This window comes from Tamandua tetradactyla, chromosome 10 (genome assembly GCF_023851605.1).
Source record: "Tamandua tetradactyla isolate mTamTet1 chromosome 10, mTamTet1.pri, whole genome shotgun sequence".
Classification (NCBI taxonomy): Eukaryota; Metazoa; Chordata; class Mammalia; order Pilosa; family Myrmecophagidae; genus Tamandua; species Tamandua tetradactyla.
The window spans coordinates 97,833,394-97,850,429 of record NC_135336.1 but is presented as its reverse complement, the minus strand read 5'-3'; the positions used below and the strand labels follow the sequence as shown (position 1 = coordinate 97,850,429).

At 40.1% G+C, this 17,036-nt stretch overlaps 1 protein-coding gene and 2 pseudogenes across 1 annotated transcript in view; 1 reads left to right on the top strand and 2 right to left on the bottom strand.

The window, feature by feature from the left end:
• DSCAM (DS cell adhesion molecule) overlaps nt 1–17,036 on the top strand; it is a 696,179-nt gene that overhangs the window by 153,314 nt on the left and 525,829 nt on the right. The window lies entirely within an intron of this gene.
• LOC143647738 (zinc finger MYM-type protein 5 pseudogene) lies at nt 12,175–13,070 on the bottom strand (annotated as a pseudogene).
• On the bottom strand, nt 13,637–13,983 carry LOC143647737 (large ribosomal subunit protein eL30 pseudogene; annotated as a pseudogene).

Here is a 17,036-nt window from a genome sequence, read left to right as displayed (position 1 = left end):
ACGGTTGTTAAACTGGATTAGGGGATCACATGTCTCCGCCCATCTGAGTGGGTCTTGATTAGTTTCTGAAGTCCTATAAAAAGAGAATGAGAGACTCAGAGAGATTCAGAGAGAGCAGAGAATGCTGCAGCACCACGAAGCAGAGAGTCCACCAGCCAGCGACCTTTGGAGATGAAGAAGGAAGATACCTCCCGGGGAGCTTCATGAAATAGGAGGCCAGGAGAGAAAGCTAGCAGATGATGCCGTGTTCACCATGTGCCCTTCCAGCTGAGAGAGAAGCCCTGACTGTGTTCGCCATGTGCCTTCTCACTTGAGAGAGAAACCCTGAACTTCATCAGCCTTCTTGAACCAAGGTATCTTTCCCTGGATGCCTTTGATTGGACATTTCTATAGACTTATTTTAATTCTCGGCTTTAGAACTGTAAATGAGCAACTTATTAAATTCCCCTTTTGAAAAGCCATTCCATTTCTGGTATATTGCATTCTGGCAGCTAGCAAACTAGAACAGCAGGTGTGTAAAGTTTACGTGAAAAGGCATATATATATTTGTCATGGGCGTGTGCGTTTGTAGCTGTGGCATGTGGAACCGACAGGAGCGATAATAGTCCTATTTTCCAAAACTAGGTCAAAGTCTGGAATTTTGGAGTAAGACCTCCTGGTTCACTTAAATGTAGCCAAAAGTAATTCATTAGGAGGATTTTCCATCTCTTTGAGTTAAATCTCACTATTTCATAAAACGTTAAAGAAGAACATTTATTGGAGACATGAGTCCTTCCTCAGATAAGTGGATTCCAGGTGCTGGCTGACACTTTTGTGCGTCTTGAAGACCCCAAGGCCTTGATGGTGAACATATGGCTGTCAATGAAATTTCAGAAGCCATTTGCAAGGTAGGGACAGCCATCGAGTTCTGAGGAAATAAATTCCAATTTAAATTTGATGTGTTACTTATCCCGGGGAATTCTTTCTGTGTGACTTATCTCTATGCCAACAGTGGCATGAATACTCACCATTGACATATTAGCATTCTTTTGTGACATTGACAGTTGTTGGATGGCTGAACTGCTGGGTAGGCTCAAGCCATCTCAGAGACCTGTGATCACCACCCTGGTTCCTCAGAGTTTATTGTGTAGCCACAGATGGCTTCTACTCCTTTCTGTAAACACAAAGCCTCCTTTTTGTTTTCTTTCCCAAGTTATAGCTTCTATGGCCCTGGGTGCCTGGTAGTCTCTCAAACAATACAGGGCTCTTTAGCCACATTGGTCAATCAGTCATAAATGCCCAGCAGCCTTGGGATTCTAGAATAGGTCTGGCCCCAGAGGAGAAGCTAGTACCTTGGCTAGTAGAAGAGAACTCATGTAAAAACACTGTATTCCCTTGGCCTCTGTCTCTAACAACATATTACTTTAAAGGATTATTGAAAAGGTGCTGCTTTATGCTTAATGTGGGGTGGCGGAAACAAAGTTCTTCCTGTACCCTACCCGCGCCCATCCTTCCCTTGCCTCCCTCTACTTCCAGCTTTTAGGTATTCTACCATGAGGGACTTGAAGCAACTGGATGAATATGGTGCCTCTCATTGAAGCACCACTTTTCCTTAGTACCAAATAATATTTAGCCCTAATTATACATTAAAATAAACACGCATATGGTATGATTAGAATGTGTTTTCAAGCATTTTTAAGTTAATACGCTGAACGTCAGGATATTTGGTACCTATGGCTAGACATCTGAGGCTCTGTCCTTGGCAGGTTCCCATCCCGTCTGAGTTAAGTGAATCCATCACAGTATCTTGGCCTATTTAAGAGTCTCTCTTTTCCTGTTCCTGCTAAAGCTAGCCCGCTTCCTTTCTCCCTACATTCTGGTTTCTACTGCTTCATGCCTTCTATCTCTCTCTATCTTTCAGCTTCTGCCTACTCCATGTCTGCCAGTATTCTTTCTGTGACACCCACTCAGACTCCCAAAGTGGAGGCTCTGCTGTTCAACATGCAATACAGGGCATATCCTCCTCCACTGGCCAGTCTTCTGGTCTACCCAATTGAGGCCAGGGAGGTGAGTCACTTAGTACCATGCATGGCCCTCTGAGAAAGAAATGCGTAGTGGAGACAGCAGACAAACTTTCTGAGCTTCTCAGGTGGGGGCAAGGAAATTATGGGTGCCTTTGCATAGTCTGACCATTCAAACTTGCATTCGTCTCCCCTCTTTCCTTCTCCAGGGCTCATGTCTATCTCTTTGTTCTGTATAATTCTTAATTTTTTATTCACCTGCCACTGTAGGGCTATGGTTATCACCCTGGAATAAGCCCTGAGAATCAAATACCTCCATTTAATGGGAACATCAGAAGAATTTCATGCTTTAGGAGATACAAAGCTTAAAGATGCTTCCTTGAGTGAAGGTAACGTAGGGAGCTGAGTACAGCCTAGAGCTAAAGAGTCTGGCCTTGGGAGTCTCACAGCCCAGAGTGTCCAGGTCTGCCTCCCACCCCAGCTGTGAGCTTGGGTAATTTATTCAGCCTCTTCAGAGCCCGGTGTGCTCATTTCTAACCCCCTGACAATGTTTTACACAAGAATGTTTATGATGATTAAAAAAATAGCAATACCAGTGCTCCCAATACTGTCAAATCTTGCTTCCCTTTTGATTAAAAAAAGTAGTTTGTACCAACACTTTTCACCCTGAAATGAAATTTATTAACAATTTTTCCCACTTACCCGTGTGATGTTTCACCCTCAAAATAAAGATTTGTATTCAAAAGTTCATATTATCTTCATTTATAATTCATGAATGGGTAAACAAAATGTAATATATCCACACAATGGAATACTATTAGGCAACGAAAAAGAACAAAGTATTGATACATATACAATATGAATAAACCTCAAAAACTTTATGATAAAGTAGTCAGAGACAAAAGACCACAGATGCCATATGACCCTATTTATAGGAAATGTCAAGAAAAGGCAAATCTATAGGATAGGAAGTAGATTAGTGGTGTCTAAAGGCTGGGATGGGAATAGAGAATGACTGCTGATAAGTATGGGGTTTATTTTTGTGGCAATGCAAATGTTCTAAAATCAGATTGTGGGGTGGGCCATGGTGACTCAGCAGGTAGAGTTCTCACCTGCCGTGCTGGAGACTCAGGTTCAATTTCCAGTGGCTGCCCTTGTTAAAAAAAAATCAGATTGTGGTGATGGTTATACAATTTGTAAATATACTGCAAAACACTGAAATGTACCCATAAAGTGGGGGAATTTTATGATATGTAAATTAGATTTCAATAAAATTACTAAAAACTTTATATAATGACTTATTTATAATCTAAAGACAACATAACATGAAATTAGATTTTTAAGAAATCTAGCAGAAGAGGCTGATGTTTGCACCTCTGCACCGCATTCACTGTGAATGTGATGTCTACACATGCAGATGCATGCATGATGAGTGTATAATTTAAGTACTAGTGCGGGGACAGTACCATTGGAGCCTTCCAAAAAGTGGAAGACTCTTTCATAGAGTCCTAAGCTAAAAAATACAACCTTCCTTTGAATTACACAGTAGTCACATTCCTGCAAAGTTTAGTATATATTGGAACGGGATGCAAAATACTGGTGTCCATAAGCAAAATAGAGTTAGATGCTGGGTTCTGGTAGCAATTAACATGGCACTGCCTTGCACATTTTAAGATATCTGGGGTCCCTGCTTCTCCCTCGCCCCTCCAGCCCCTCTGGTGCCCCAATTGTAATGGGAACAAGCATCTTCAGGTTTCCCCAGTGCTCCCCAGGAAGCACTGTTCCCATCAGCATGGACATGATGCAGGCAGTGGTACATGTACCAGGGCTATGTGAGGCTTTACTTTGCCCAGAACTGTGCTAAGGCTTTTACATGCTCAAACCTAAAGCGAGGCTTAGAGAGGAGTGTTGAGGGGTTTGCAGGTGGCAAGTCTGGTGTCAGTGCAGGTGAGCCGCTCAGCACCATGCTTGGCCCCCAAACAGGACAAAGAAAGGCCAGAGTTGCAGAATGAGAAGAGCAGGCTGGAAGTTATTGGCAGGAAGAGGGAAATGATGGGAAGTGCCAGAATCAAAGAAGCAACCCTTCCTCGCCTCCTCACTCTTGGCTTACTCATGTGCAAAATCAGAACTGTGATTTCAAATGTACTCTAATGATTAACATCGTGTCCGTGAAGAAATTTGAGGAGACAAACTTGCCTTTGCTCCTATTTCTGTTCCTCACAGGAAATTCATGCTTTAGAAACATTTTTTTTTTCTGCAGATGGATGGTCTGTTTGAACAGTTCCCTCAGGTGTTTTGTCTCCAGGGGGACCTGTGAACGTTCCTCTCACACAGGGTTTCAAGATGGGAAAATTGCCAAAGTTTTATGGTTCTTTCTTTCTCCATATTAACAGGGCCAGGGCAATTATATTTATTGTGGTAATCATTAATGCTTGATATGTACAGCTAGCAGGGCAGATAATGGAGACCAGTTGGTTCCAGGAAAGCCAAGGATCAGGGAATTTAACTCACTTCCTCCTGCAGTGGGGAAGTCTCATGATGGGCCTGGAAACCCACAGCTTCAGCTTCTGAGTGCACCTCCCTGCTTCTCCTTTTAACTGTGCATTTTATAGGAGACACTTTTTCTTTTGGTTTTTCTGTCTTTATAGCTCTGCATCTAAAATATGAATTGAAAACCACAAGTAACTATATCAGCTACAGGCAGTCATTCACTAAGAAAATAAGTATTATATATACACACACATTTAAATCCAGGTAATATTATCATTAATTGAGTAGAACTTTGCCAATTTCTGGATCAGTTTTTTATTGCTTCTCTGCCATGTGTTAGGAGATCTCAAGGTCTCAGGTGGCTTCAACCTTAATCCGGGATTGAAGGATTTTCTAGGAAACAGGACTTTCACTTCTAATTCCTGGAAAGTCCTGGGCAAATCAGGACAGTTGGTCGCTATAAGTGGCTTCAGTCTGTAGGAATATCCTGATAGTTTTGTCATTTTGAGTAGTGGTAACTCTCCTTGTCAGTGGACTCTTTTTCACTTCTGGGTGAACTTTGCTTGGAGAGAAGTCAACCTTCCCAAATCTATTTGCCAAGCTTCCATGTACCAAATTCTTGAGATGCCTCATTTTAGCATCTCTCTCTCTTGGCTGGTGATCTTCAGCCTGGCTAGAGAGATCCCATCCTGTCACTGCAGCTGATCCTTTTCCTGGAGCAGTGTTAGGGGTGGAATCATGTCCCCCAAAAAAGACATGTTCAAGTCTTAATCTGCATTCCTGTGGGTATGAATTCATTTAAAAGTAGGAACTTTGAAGATGTTGTGATGAGTCAAGGTACAGACTCCTTTGATGATCCTCTTTAGATGAGGCCAAATTGAACCAGGTAGGCCTTATTGCATATGACTGGAATCCCTTTAAGCAAGGGGAATTTGGATGCAGTCATTAGAAGCCAGAAACCAGAAGATGGAGAAGTCACAAGGAGAAAGGGCATGCCATGTGATGGAGGACTGCCAAAACATTAAACCCCGGGAGAAGAAAAGTCCTGCTGAGACCTTGATTTTGGACTTCCAGGCTCAAAAATTAAGAGATAACAAGTTTCTACTGGTCAAATTAAGTATGGTAGGGTATTTGTCCTAGCAACCCTGCCTGACCAAGGCAGGTAGCCTGTAGTCCACCATGAGGGGTGGGGGACACGGCAGTGAGGTTTCTTTTCCCCTTTGTCTTTGAAGACTGAGTGTGATCTCCAGCAGCACTGGGGACTCAGAGATGGGGTTTTGGCTTCTCAGACTCCTACACCTGGCACCTGGTTGAAGATCTGTGCAATTTTATTCAATTATATTCAATTGCTCAATCTTTGATCACTTCTAATGAGCTATTATTTTCAGAGTTAGTAGAAAAATCAGTTCAGGAAGAGATGATGTGAGGAAATAAGGAGGAAAGTGATGAGTCAAGTCAACACCTAGCTCCTTGCAGCATCTAGAGCGGATATATTACATGAACTTGAGAATCTTTTACCTAGAAAAATAAAAGGTCATGTTACCATAGTCCTACAAATCCCTAACAAAGAGAAGGCGATTGTGGGGGGAAATAGGTAAAGAGGAGAGGTCGCCAGGTTTAATTAATCTTGGAAAAATTCTTTCAAGTCTATATGTGCATTGAACTGTTAAAAAGGTGATATCAGCCCAGATGTTATTAAAAAAATGAAATGTACACAAAGAAACTCCAAGTTCAGGTTTCCTTACTATTTTTGCAACTAATTCTGTTTTTCCTTAAGCAATTTCATTAACTACCTGTACATGCCTTTCCATCTCCAAAAATGAAAATGATTACTTTGTCCTCATTCTTTTGTCATTATTATGCTTAATGAAAGAATGTACTTGGGAATCTGAACAAGACTGAAAAAAAGAAAGGGTGACCATGCAAACGGGCAGCCCAAAAGCAGTATTCTGTCTCTGTGGAAACAAGAGCTAACTGAAAAAGACTGAAATACAAGTGAGAGAATTCACAATAGATTTAAGAAATTTCTACGAGTAAAAAACAATGGATTGATAATTATTGAAATATTCAATGTATACATGTGTGTATAATTTTTCTAGGCTACATTTTCAAAGAATCTATGTATTCCTGAAAAGAACTGTTGTGTGTGGGCTGTCTTACCCCCAAGGGGTATGAGGTGCTTGCTCGTATCTCTGAAGCAATGGGGTTCTGCTGGAAATTGGTTCTCACCACTGTTGGCTCCATGGGGCAGGAGTGAGAGTGAGGCTCACCAGCCCAGCTCTACCCAGCTCCCTATTAATCCAAAGTCTATGCCCTTGACCATTATCATACTGTCCATTCTAATGTTGGCAGTATCCATCAAATTTGGCCATTTCAGGTATTTTTCTTCTTTTTCCACAGAGAAGCATCTATCACTGTTTGTTAACCCATGATCCTCAGTATAACCTCCATAGACAAACAGAAATGAATTGAGTTTTGCTTTCTGCAGTTTGTACCATGTTGACAGTAGGTCACATGGGTTAGAGCGCCCATATCCTCACCTAGCTAAACAGGGGCAGAGATCAGTGTCAGGGAACTCATGGGTCATGGATATTCCTGGTAATGTGGCTCATGGAATCTGGAACTGGAAGATAATTTAGAGGTCACATTCTCTGACTCTCCATCCAATGCAGGAGTCTCCCAAGACCACCTTGCCAAGCTCTGTGCCTGTCTTCCAACCTCTCTTTGAGCTTTTTCAGGTAACTCCCCCTGCACAGGGCAACTTGCTCCATGAAGCAAAGCAAATTCCTCCCCTTTGCTGATATCTTCCCTATGTGCAATCGTGAGAATTTGGTGATGTTGTAAGAAAAAGTTTAAAAGCAGAAATCTTTTAAAGCACGGACAGTGTTAGGGAGTTGACCAAACGCGTAAGGATCTTGGTGCTGCCCCATTTCAACAACTGTAAAATGACTTCTGCATGACTTGCATGTCCTGAATCATTGATAGTTTATGTTCTTAAATTCTTATCAACTATACAGATGAGATCATCAGGGCTAGAACTACAGTGTGAACTTGTAATGAGCTCTGTTCTATACCCAGGTGGGGTAAATTTACATTATTTTCTTTCATACTTCCAACTGATATCCATAAAGAAAAAAAAATATCAACTTACATTATCCACATTGATAGCAAACAGAAAAAACAAGAATAAGCAATGTTAATGGTGAATTCTTACATATTTTTTCTCATTCTATTAACAATGAACTATTTTGTCAAATGGACCACAGGAGAAATGAAGAAAAACATAGGAATAACAGAAAAGCATCTTTTAGTATGAAAATATTTAGTTTGAGCAATTCTAATTTGGTTCTTGTGATGTGAAGTAGACAGAAGGTTAATTCTTTCCTCTTTTTGACCATAGACTGATATCTGAGAGACAAAAAGAGGAATAAATTGTCAGGTGTCGCCTTTATTAAACAGAAGTAAAAAAAAATTTCTAAACTTTAAGTTGGTTTAATTAGATGACAGAATTAGAGAAATATAGAGGGAAACTCCCTGTAATACAGGGTTTAAAATTCTTTTGGGATAACCCCCCATAAAGCAAAATGTGAGGCTGTGAAGAAAGGATTCAGTAGGTACTTTCAAATATGGCCAGTGAACTCATTTAGTAATTCAGTGTGGCAGAAAATCTGACAAGGAAATTGTGTGGGGACCTCTGGGGTGGGAGCAAAGTGCTTGAACCCAGAATCCCAGCCTGACCAGGTTGCTGATGCTCGGTAGCTGAGCAGTGGAGAGTCTCCTGGCTCTAGGCTGCTCAATGGTGAGGCTCATTTCTAGGACAGCTCAGTCTTCATTTCTTGGTGTATACAATCCTTTCCAACATCACTTGCAGGAATTACCTTGCCTGGGAGTCATGCTCAGTCAGTCACATTATTCTGATTGGAGAGTAGGAAAAGAGAGTGGATGGTTGTCAAAGAGTAGAACTTCCTTACTTGGTGATGTTCTACCCTTGTTGGGTGGGGACCACAAGGGTAGAACAAGTGGGCGTCTCAGCATGAAAGGAGCTGGACTCAGGGGACTTAGCAAAATTCAAGTATGAGATTTGGCATCTTTCTTTTTTTTTTTTCATTTTTAAAAAAATTTTATATTTTTCTCTTTATATATTTTTTTATTTTTATTTTTTTGCTTTTTTATTCATTTTGTATTAGTTTTTTTTCTTTTTTGGCATGGACAGACTCCAGGATTGAACCCAGGTCTCAAGCATGGCAGGCGAGAATCCTGCCACTGGGCCACCATTGCACCACCCTGAATTTTGCATCTTTAAAAGACAATAAACTGATTTCTGTGTCAAGATTCATTGATATTTCAAAGTTTATCATAAGTACCCAGAGAACTCTGAAAATGCAGATGCCTAGAACTTCCCTCTCCCACCAAACACACACACCGAATCAGGAAGTCTTAGAGGAGAATTAAGATATGAATTTTTAGCAAGTTCCTCCAGCTGAATTTAGTCACATTAAACTTTGAGAACCTCTGCCCTTTATCCTTTGCCAGTTATACTAGTTAGTACTTAATTTTTTCCCAGGGATTATGCGGTTTTACTGATCGTTTAAACATAAACAGACACACCCATAGAGATGCACAATGTTTGTGCACATTACAGATATATATATCTTTTCTAAAAGATGCATATAAATACTTGTGTATATATATTATGTATACACATATGTAGGTATATATATATATATCTATATAAACATCTATCTATCCTTATGTATAGGCATGGAAACAGATATTTTCCTTACTGTTTTCAGTATTACAGGAAAAAATTGCCTTGCCTTTGTTCATTTGGTATTTGTTACCATTTGAGTAAATCATTCATTTCTTTTCACTTATTTTCTTATTCTGTGTATTCATCTAAAGACTGCAGTTCTAATAGATTTTCTTAGTTCCTATAGAGAAATGAAACACAGTGTAATACGTGTCGTGTTCTTCTTTCTTCTTTTTCTTTTTCTTCCATAGCATGAAGTTCTAAGAGAGACATTCAGCCGAGCCAACTGCAGGAAACCATGGTTTTACTCATTTAGTTTCTTTGTCTATAATTATGACAAGTCTCAAAGTCTAAACATGACTTTGAACTCTAGATCTACCTGAGTCGGATGCACCTTGAAGGTGTACGTTCACAAGGATGAAAATACTGTAGATCCTGTAAGGCCCTCAAAATATGCTTGGATGTTTCTCTCCGTCCCTTATTGCTTAAAACCATTCGTCTTTTCTTCCTTAACTGGAAGCGGTTTTATCCTTCCAAGTAATCTCTTTGGTGCCTCTTTGTTGCTGCTGTTGTAGTTTTGCTTTGCTGAATCGCATCTTATGCCTTTATCATGCTAAGGGATGCCATTTTAAACTTCAAGTTCTGTTATGAGATTACCTTTAAAAAAGGGAGCTTATTTTCAGGGGTACCACGGATGGGTTGTCAGAAGAGAATGTAGCTGTCCTTTAATCCAGGCATGGTTTTATGTGCATAATAAAGATGATTTCTGCCTGCATATCAGATCTATGGATGAGCTAATAAATTCACTTCATCCCGAAGCCCCTGGTGAAGGACATTTCTCCACGTGCAGCCAGTCACTTCAAAGGTAATAAAGTAACTAAGATGGTTTATAAAAAGGGAAGAAAACTTGGTAAAAATTACATTGAAAGACTCTCCCCATTTTTAGAAGGAGGACCATTATTTTAAAATAAATATAAAAGAGAAATGTTCCAATATCTGTTTCTATTGACATTAAGCAACAAAGATGTTTCTACCTTGCTATAAATGGGATATGTCTGGTGAGACCCCGCTCACTTGGCTATTATTTTGCAGCCTGGCTTCTCTTTGTTCACCAATACAGTGGCCTTCTCATGCTACATGGATTATTAATCTTCACTTCCTAAGTAAAATTATCATAAATCATTTTAGTGACAAGTGATAAAGGTACAATCAAGCGATGATGTTTTTCTCAGTGATGTAAATATATATAGGTAAAATGATGGAAAGATTCTGAGGCTGAAGGAAGGGATGCAAATTAATTTCATCTAATTGATCCTAGGATATTTAGGTAGATTTTATATCATCTATACAAAGATATGAGGTCTTTTTAAAAACATTGTCTTTGGATACATGTCACAAGAGCACCCGTTGAATACATCTACAAATTAAAATGCTGTAAGATCTTGAAGGAGCATTCCTAAAACTTATAATAAAATACTGCTGATCCATTTTGGAGCTTTCTTGTCATGTTCTGCTGAGATGTCAGGACATATTTAATCACATTTCCTGAATATTATATCATAATATCAAATGTATATCTTTCCTTGACGATGGTGTTTCTATATGGTGATCTTGACTCAAAGGTAGAAAAATAAAGCACATTTAAACAGAAACTTACATCATTTAGAATTTTCTTTTATGTTGTCATCTTTTAATCATTAATTCCCTTATTATGTAAAGGGTAATATTGTTTTCCTTAACTTATTGATACTCAACTGGGGCCAAGGAAAGGTCATTGTATTTTAAGGAAGAGTATGTATGCAAATAAAGAATGATTTACAAATCCTAATTGCTCTTTACTCTTTTGAATTATTCTGTTTCCTATTTTGTACAATCAGAGAGGTCCTTTATATATTATTATTTGGATAAATATTGAACCTTTCAAGCTTTCAATTTTATGTCACCTTGGATTTCAGTTTTCCAGTTAAAACAGGGAGCTTCAAGCAGATACAAGGAAATACATTTGGAAGTCATAGCTCTCTCTGCAGTGAATCATCTACACTCGCACTTAACACCGACGTGCAAACTAGAAAACTTTTGAGCCTATACAACTATTTTTATTAATATAAGCAACATAAAATAACAGGCAAAAGGAAATGGTTTATCCTTTGGATCCTGAAATTTTGTAGTGGTGTTTTAGTTTTGAGAAACTAAAAACCTAAAAACAACAGAAACAAATAAAAAACTGCTTTAGAAGCTCATCAGCTTCGGAACGTACCGAGGAGCCCTTCCTGCCACTGGAAGTGGTTGCCATATATGACGTTGCTGATTTCCTGTGTATGGAATGCATAGATTACTTCCATGTCATCGCTCTGTTTTTTATCCTAACAAAGAAATGACAGAGAAGCCCTTTTACAAAGTAAAAAGTTGGAATCATTTTTGAAATGTTACAGCAGCTTTGTTCTCAACCATGTAGGAATTGCTGCTTGGTTAATAATAGTTTTTCTCACTGACAGAAGTGTTTCTTAAATATCTAACAGCATTATCCATGGATACCTCCCTCAGCCAACCAATGCACTCTCTACTTTCAGAACAAAAGTTGATTTAAAATTTGTTAAAGTGTCCTGCGTTCGCATTTGGAATAATTGTTTTACAGGGAGAATGTTAAATTCTGTCATCCTCTATAATTCAATAGGATATTATTTTTGATCTATGATCTATGATCAAAAATCCATTTTCTTCCCTAGTTTGACATCATTAAAAAGTACTACTGCAAGTGAATCTTGACTTCTAAGCAGATTTCAGAAGTGAATTAAATAGTGATTTCAATAACTCAAAATGGTAGTGATGATACATATATTTCTAGTGATAAAGAATGATTGCGACTCTTTGCATTTTTCTGTTAAAACATTTTTATAGACCTCTGTAAAATGTCTAGCTAAAGGACTGTGTATTTTAATTACTCAAGATCCACCCATGGGTGGTAGAACGAAAGAGGCCAGCTGATCCTTTTTGTTGATAAGCTGTCTGTCTGTCCCTTCTGCCAAGGTTTTTGCAGTTTGCACAAGTGATTTTTACTGGTTTAGTAGGTTGCTGTTGGGTAGAAGGCTGGGAAATGTGCTTAGGAAGTGAGGCCACTGGTGATAAAGAATCCACCCCTTGTTGGTTCTGATTATGGGGAAATGCTGCCGACTGGGGGATCTGAGAACTAGGATTATGTTGAGTTGCAGATCTTCGCTTCTGAAATACTTCTCCTGCCACATTCATTCTGCCAGGATCAAAAGGCCCTAACCCAAGCTTGCCTTACTTCTTGAAAGACTGGAAGTAGAGAAATACAAATCCTTGGTTCCGACTTTAGTTTCAGGAAGTCCCCATTCAATAAAGCTGGAAGAATTGTTCTCTTGCCTTTGATTAGTTTCCATGTACTCTTCATCATCATGACAAGTCTCACTTCTATTTCCCTTCTCAGAAGTGAGATCTCTTGAAGAAAGTAGCATTAAAGAATTAGTTCCCTGCAGCTTTGCACTTTTTGATGATGTTAAGTTTAATGTTTCTTTAATCAGCTGTTGCTGGAGGTGGTTGTATAGATTCAGTAAACACAACATCATCGTTGTCGCCAACTTCCACCGAAGAGTTTCTAGATTAGCTAAAGGACTGGTTGGATAAGCGAGTGAGTTTCCTACATCCACAAGACTAGGTGCCGTGGTTGTACTTCCTAATAAGACACGAGTCTGTTCTGTCAATTCTGGTTCTCCCACTGAACATTTTATCCATGCCAAAGACAACAGGGATATTTTCTTCCTTAATTTCTTCCAGAGTTTCACCAAATCGGGCTGAACCTGATTCCTCATGCAGGTCCTGGCTCTGGCGGGGTGAAGCAAATCCCGCCTTCTCCAGCTCACCTCCCACAGTACAGGCACAAACCTACTGGGGCCATCCCAGGTCAGTGTGTCCGAGGAGGCAGCAGTGGTGCATCCCAGGCCACGCCCACAAGCCTGCAGTTTGTTTCCTCTTTTTAACCAAAAGTCATTTGGAGGTGTTTTGCTTTTTTGTTTTTTTTTTTCAATTGGCTCGTGGCAGGAATTCTTTCTATAATGTCTAGTTTTATTATTTAACATACTTGAATCAAGTTAATGAAATATAGTATATAAGAATGACGTGCTGTGATTAAACCCTGCACCTCAGGATTTTGCATCAGAAGAGGTTACTTTCAGTCTTCTCAGGACCACCCTTGTAGATCATCCGTCTTGGTCCTGAGTCACAAAGGACTGAAGTGTCACCACGGAAACATGGAAATTGCATATAATTAATTCTAGAGCAATCCATGAAACAACTGGCCATACATCCCCCCACCACACCCAATTTAAAAAAAAGAGAGGAAAAAAAAAGCTCTGGCCAGGTAAATGTAAGAAAATTTCTACATGATTTGCTTTTCGCCAGTCCATTCTGGCATGCTTCTAACCAAATCAGAACCACCTGGCTCAGTGAGAGCCGGTGTGCTCACTCTGGCATTTTCTGCACACTGTACCCAATTCAATATTATTGCCACTACAGTGATGAACATCATGTTGGTCAACATCATAGGACATCACGGGACCTCAGATTTCCTTCAGTTGTTGGCAAGGATGCCCAGTTTTGCTTTTCCATACCTCATGATCCCTAGAGTCCACTTGACCCCAGCACATACTTTCCACTTTTCATAGCAAGTTGGACCCTAGGGTTGATGGACTTCAGTGAACTTCTTTTCTTCTTTGCAGCCACCATCTTCCTGCCTTAGGTGCAGGACAGCTCCCAACCAAGAGCAGAGGCCAAGACAGTCAGGGAATGAGAAAGGTATATATCCTTTTTTATATTCTGAAATTAATCTTCAAAAAATGCACAAAAGGAAAGTTGATGTCTAGATAGCAAGAGTCCCTGACCCCATTGCCAGTGCTGTGGGACCAAGAGGAGCCAAGTGGAGCTGGAATGGCATGAACCCACTGCATCTAACCCTGCCGTTTCCTACTTTCCCTCTTCCAATCCCTCTACTTAATATCTGGGTTCCATTCACTCCCATCTCAGAAAGCTTCCACCATTGACTCATCTTTCTCTTTTATCTGATTAAACAACTTTCTCCCTTGGCCCAGCTTTACCCCAGACCCATCAACTATTATTTTCTTCTTTTCTTTCCCCTCACAGTCAAATGTTTACGAAGAGATGCCCACGCTGTCAGCCCATTTGCTCCTCTCCCAGGTCTTTCTGAACGCATTTGGTATAGCTTCTGCACCCACCATCCAGAAAAAATAGCTCTTGCTCAATCCAATGGACATGTTTCTGTCATCAGTTTACTGGACCTCTCAGCACACATGGCTGACCCACCTTCTCTTCTCCTGGCTTCTGTAGACAACCCACACACTTCAACTGCCTCTTATTTCTTTGTTCTCTTCTACTTAGTTTTTTCTGCCAGCTCATCCTCTTCCACTGGTCCAGAAGGAACCACTGGGTTCCTTCTGAGCTTGATCCTTACCTATTGCTTTTCCCTCTACTATCACCTGGGGGTACTCTAATCCCAGCCCCAATTCCCGATCTCCTCCCCACTCTGTCTGTATGCAGATGGCTCACAAGTTCGTGTCTGCTGCCAGGACGCTCCATGGAGCTCTCTCCTCAGGGATTCTTCTTCTTTCCCCTCATGTTTTCCATCTCCCTGAGGGCGACCACCATCCATACGACTGTGCCAGCCAGGTGTCCGGGACTCAGCCCCTCTCCATCAACTCCCAGGTTGGATCTGTTGCCAGTAGATCCTGGATGTTGCTGCTGTCCCTCTACTTTTCTCTATCCCCATGCCTCTGTGTGTCCTTCTCAAGCCACAGTTGTCTCTCACATGGAGTACAGCAATTGTCTCCTCACATGGTCTTTCCTAATGCCTCCAATCACCTCTTCTCACGACCACCAGAGTGATCTTTAGAGAGAGAGAAAGCAGATTTGTGGCTGTCAGGGACTGAGGGCAAGGAGGAATGTGGAGTGACTGCTTAACGGGTATGGGGTTTCCACTGGGATGAAAGAGTTCGGGAACTGGATCATTGTGATGGTCGCACAACATCATGAATGTACTTCACGCCACTGAATTGTGCACATTAAAATGGTTAATTTTTACATTGTATGTATTATTCAAAAAGACAAATATACTTTCCCTGTGGTTCTTCAACCAAAGGATGACTTCCCCAGAGAACTATTTCATTTTGTTCAATTTGCCATGATACTCTAGAACTTCCTTTAATGAGTTCAATGTAACAATATCTAGTATCTTAAAAAAAAGTGATAAACAAAAAATAACAAACAAAACCACCACCAACAATGATGAGAAGCACACTGCTGCAGGATTCAGGATTCTTGGTCCCTAGGCTGGCTTGGCTTTACCTTCTCTTACAGCTTGTGGTACAACTCCATGGGCTTCATTTTTATGTGCTAAATGAGGAAATGGAACTAGATGATCTCATGGAAACTTCCCCTTTCCAATAGCCTTGTTTTAATGGTAGTATAGCCCTGCCTTTGAGTATTAAAATAAATTATTCAAAGGAGGAGTTTCTAGATTGAAGTAGATTTGAGAATTGAAGTAGGAATTGCAGGCAAATGTAGTCAGTCCTCTCTATTTGCAACAGTTTGTTTTATAAAGTCATCACAAACACTAAATTAGCAAGTACTGAGCCACTGCTCTTGGGGTAAATAGAGTTATGTTCCTGTGAGTCTCTGGTTAAAACATTTTCATCAACTGAGCCATACCTAACCTTGTTTTATGTGGTTCTGTTTAAAAACCTTATTTAGTGTGGATTGCAGGTTGATTGTCATTGGACTCACAGCTAACAGTACTATGACTCCTGCCTGAGCCAAGATTACCTAACTAGTATTTTCTCCATAAGACACATCACATCCTTCTTGTGCTAAGGAACATTAGACAGCATTTCAGTGCTACATTTGGCAAACAATGTTAAATAACAAAATCACCAACAAAAAGCACAAAACTGCAAAAACCATGGCACTAAATATACCATGAAAAGGACACTTGTTTTCAGCGGGAATGTATGTGTCGGCAACAAACTTTTTACCACTCTGCATGTCTCCAGTGACTATAAAAGTACTGTGAGTAGTGATTTGGGAGTTACAAATAAATGTTTATGAGTAGGCAAATTTGCAAATAGAGACTGTATGAATAATGAGGATCAGCAGTATCTGCAAAGTATTCTTAGGTGCAAATTGGTGAATTCTTATCTTGAGAATTAAGGGTGAGCAGTACTTATATATTGTCCGTGGTGCCTTGGAAGGATTGGCTGCATAAGGGTCCATTTATATTTGGTTTTATGATGGAATAAAAAAATGTTATTGGGCGGGCCGCGGTGGCTCAGCGGGCAAGAGTGCTTGCCTGCCGTGCCGGAGGACCCCGGTTCGATTCCCGGCCCCAGCCCATGTAAAAAACAAACAAACAAACAAAATATAATAAAAACAAGAAAATGTTTAAAAAATGTTTCCCTTTCTTCCTCCCTTCCTTCCTTCTCTGTCTTTCCTTCCCTTCCTCCCTCTCTCTTTAAAAAAAAAAAAAAAAAAAAAAAAATGTTATTTGTTTATGAAGGGTCAAAAAAGAAGTACCTGTCTTTTCTTATATTAGATATTATTTGGCAGGGGCCTCCTTGCATAGCTCCAGGAGCTGACTTTTCATACTGAATGAGGAATATTTTCTAATCAATGCAACACAGAAGCCCACTATGTAATTCCTTTCACATGAGATGTTGATTCTGGTAGGATGCTGAATGTTGTTAACAATAACATCTTTCTAGCTCTAGAAT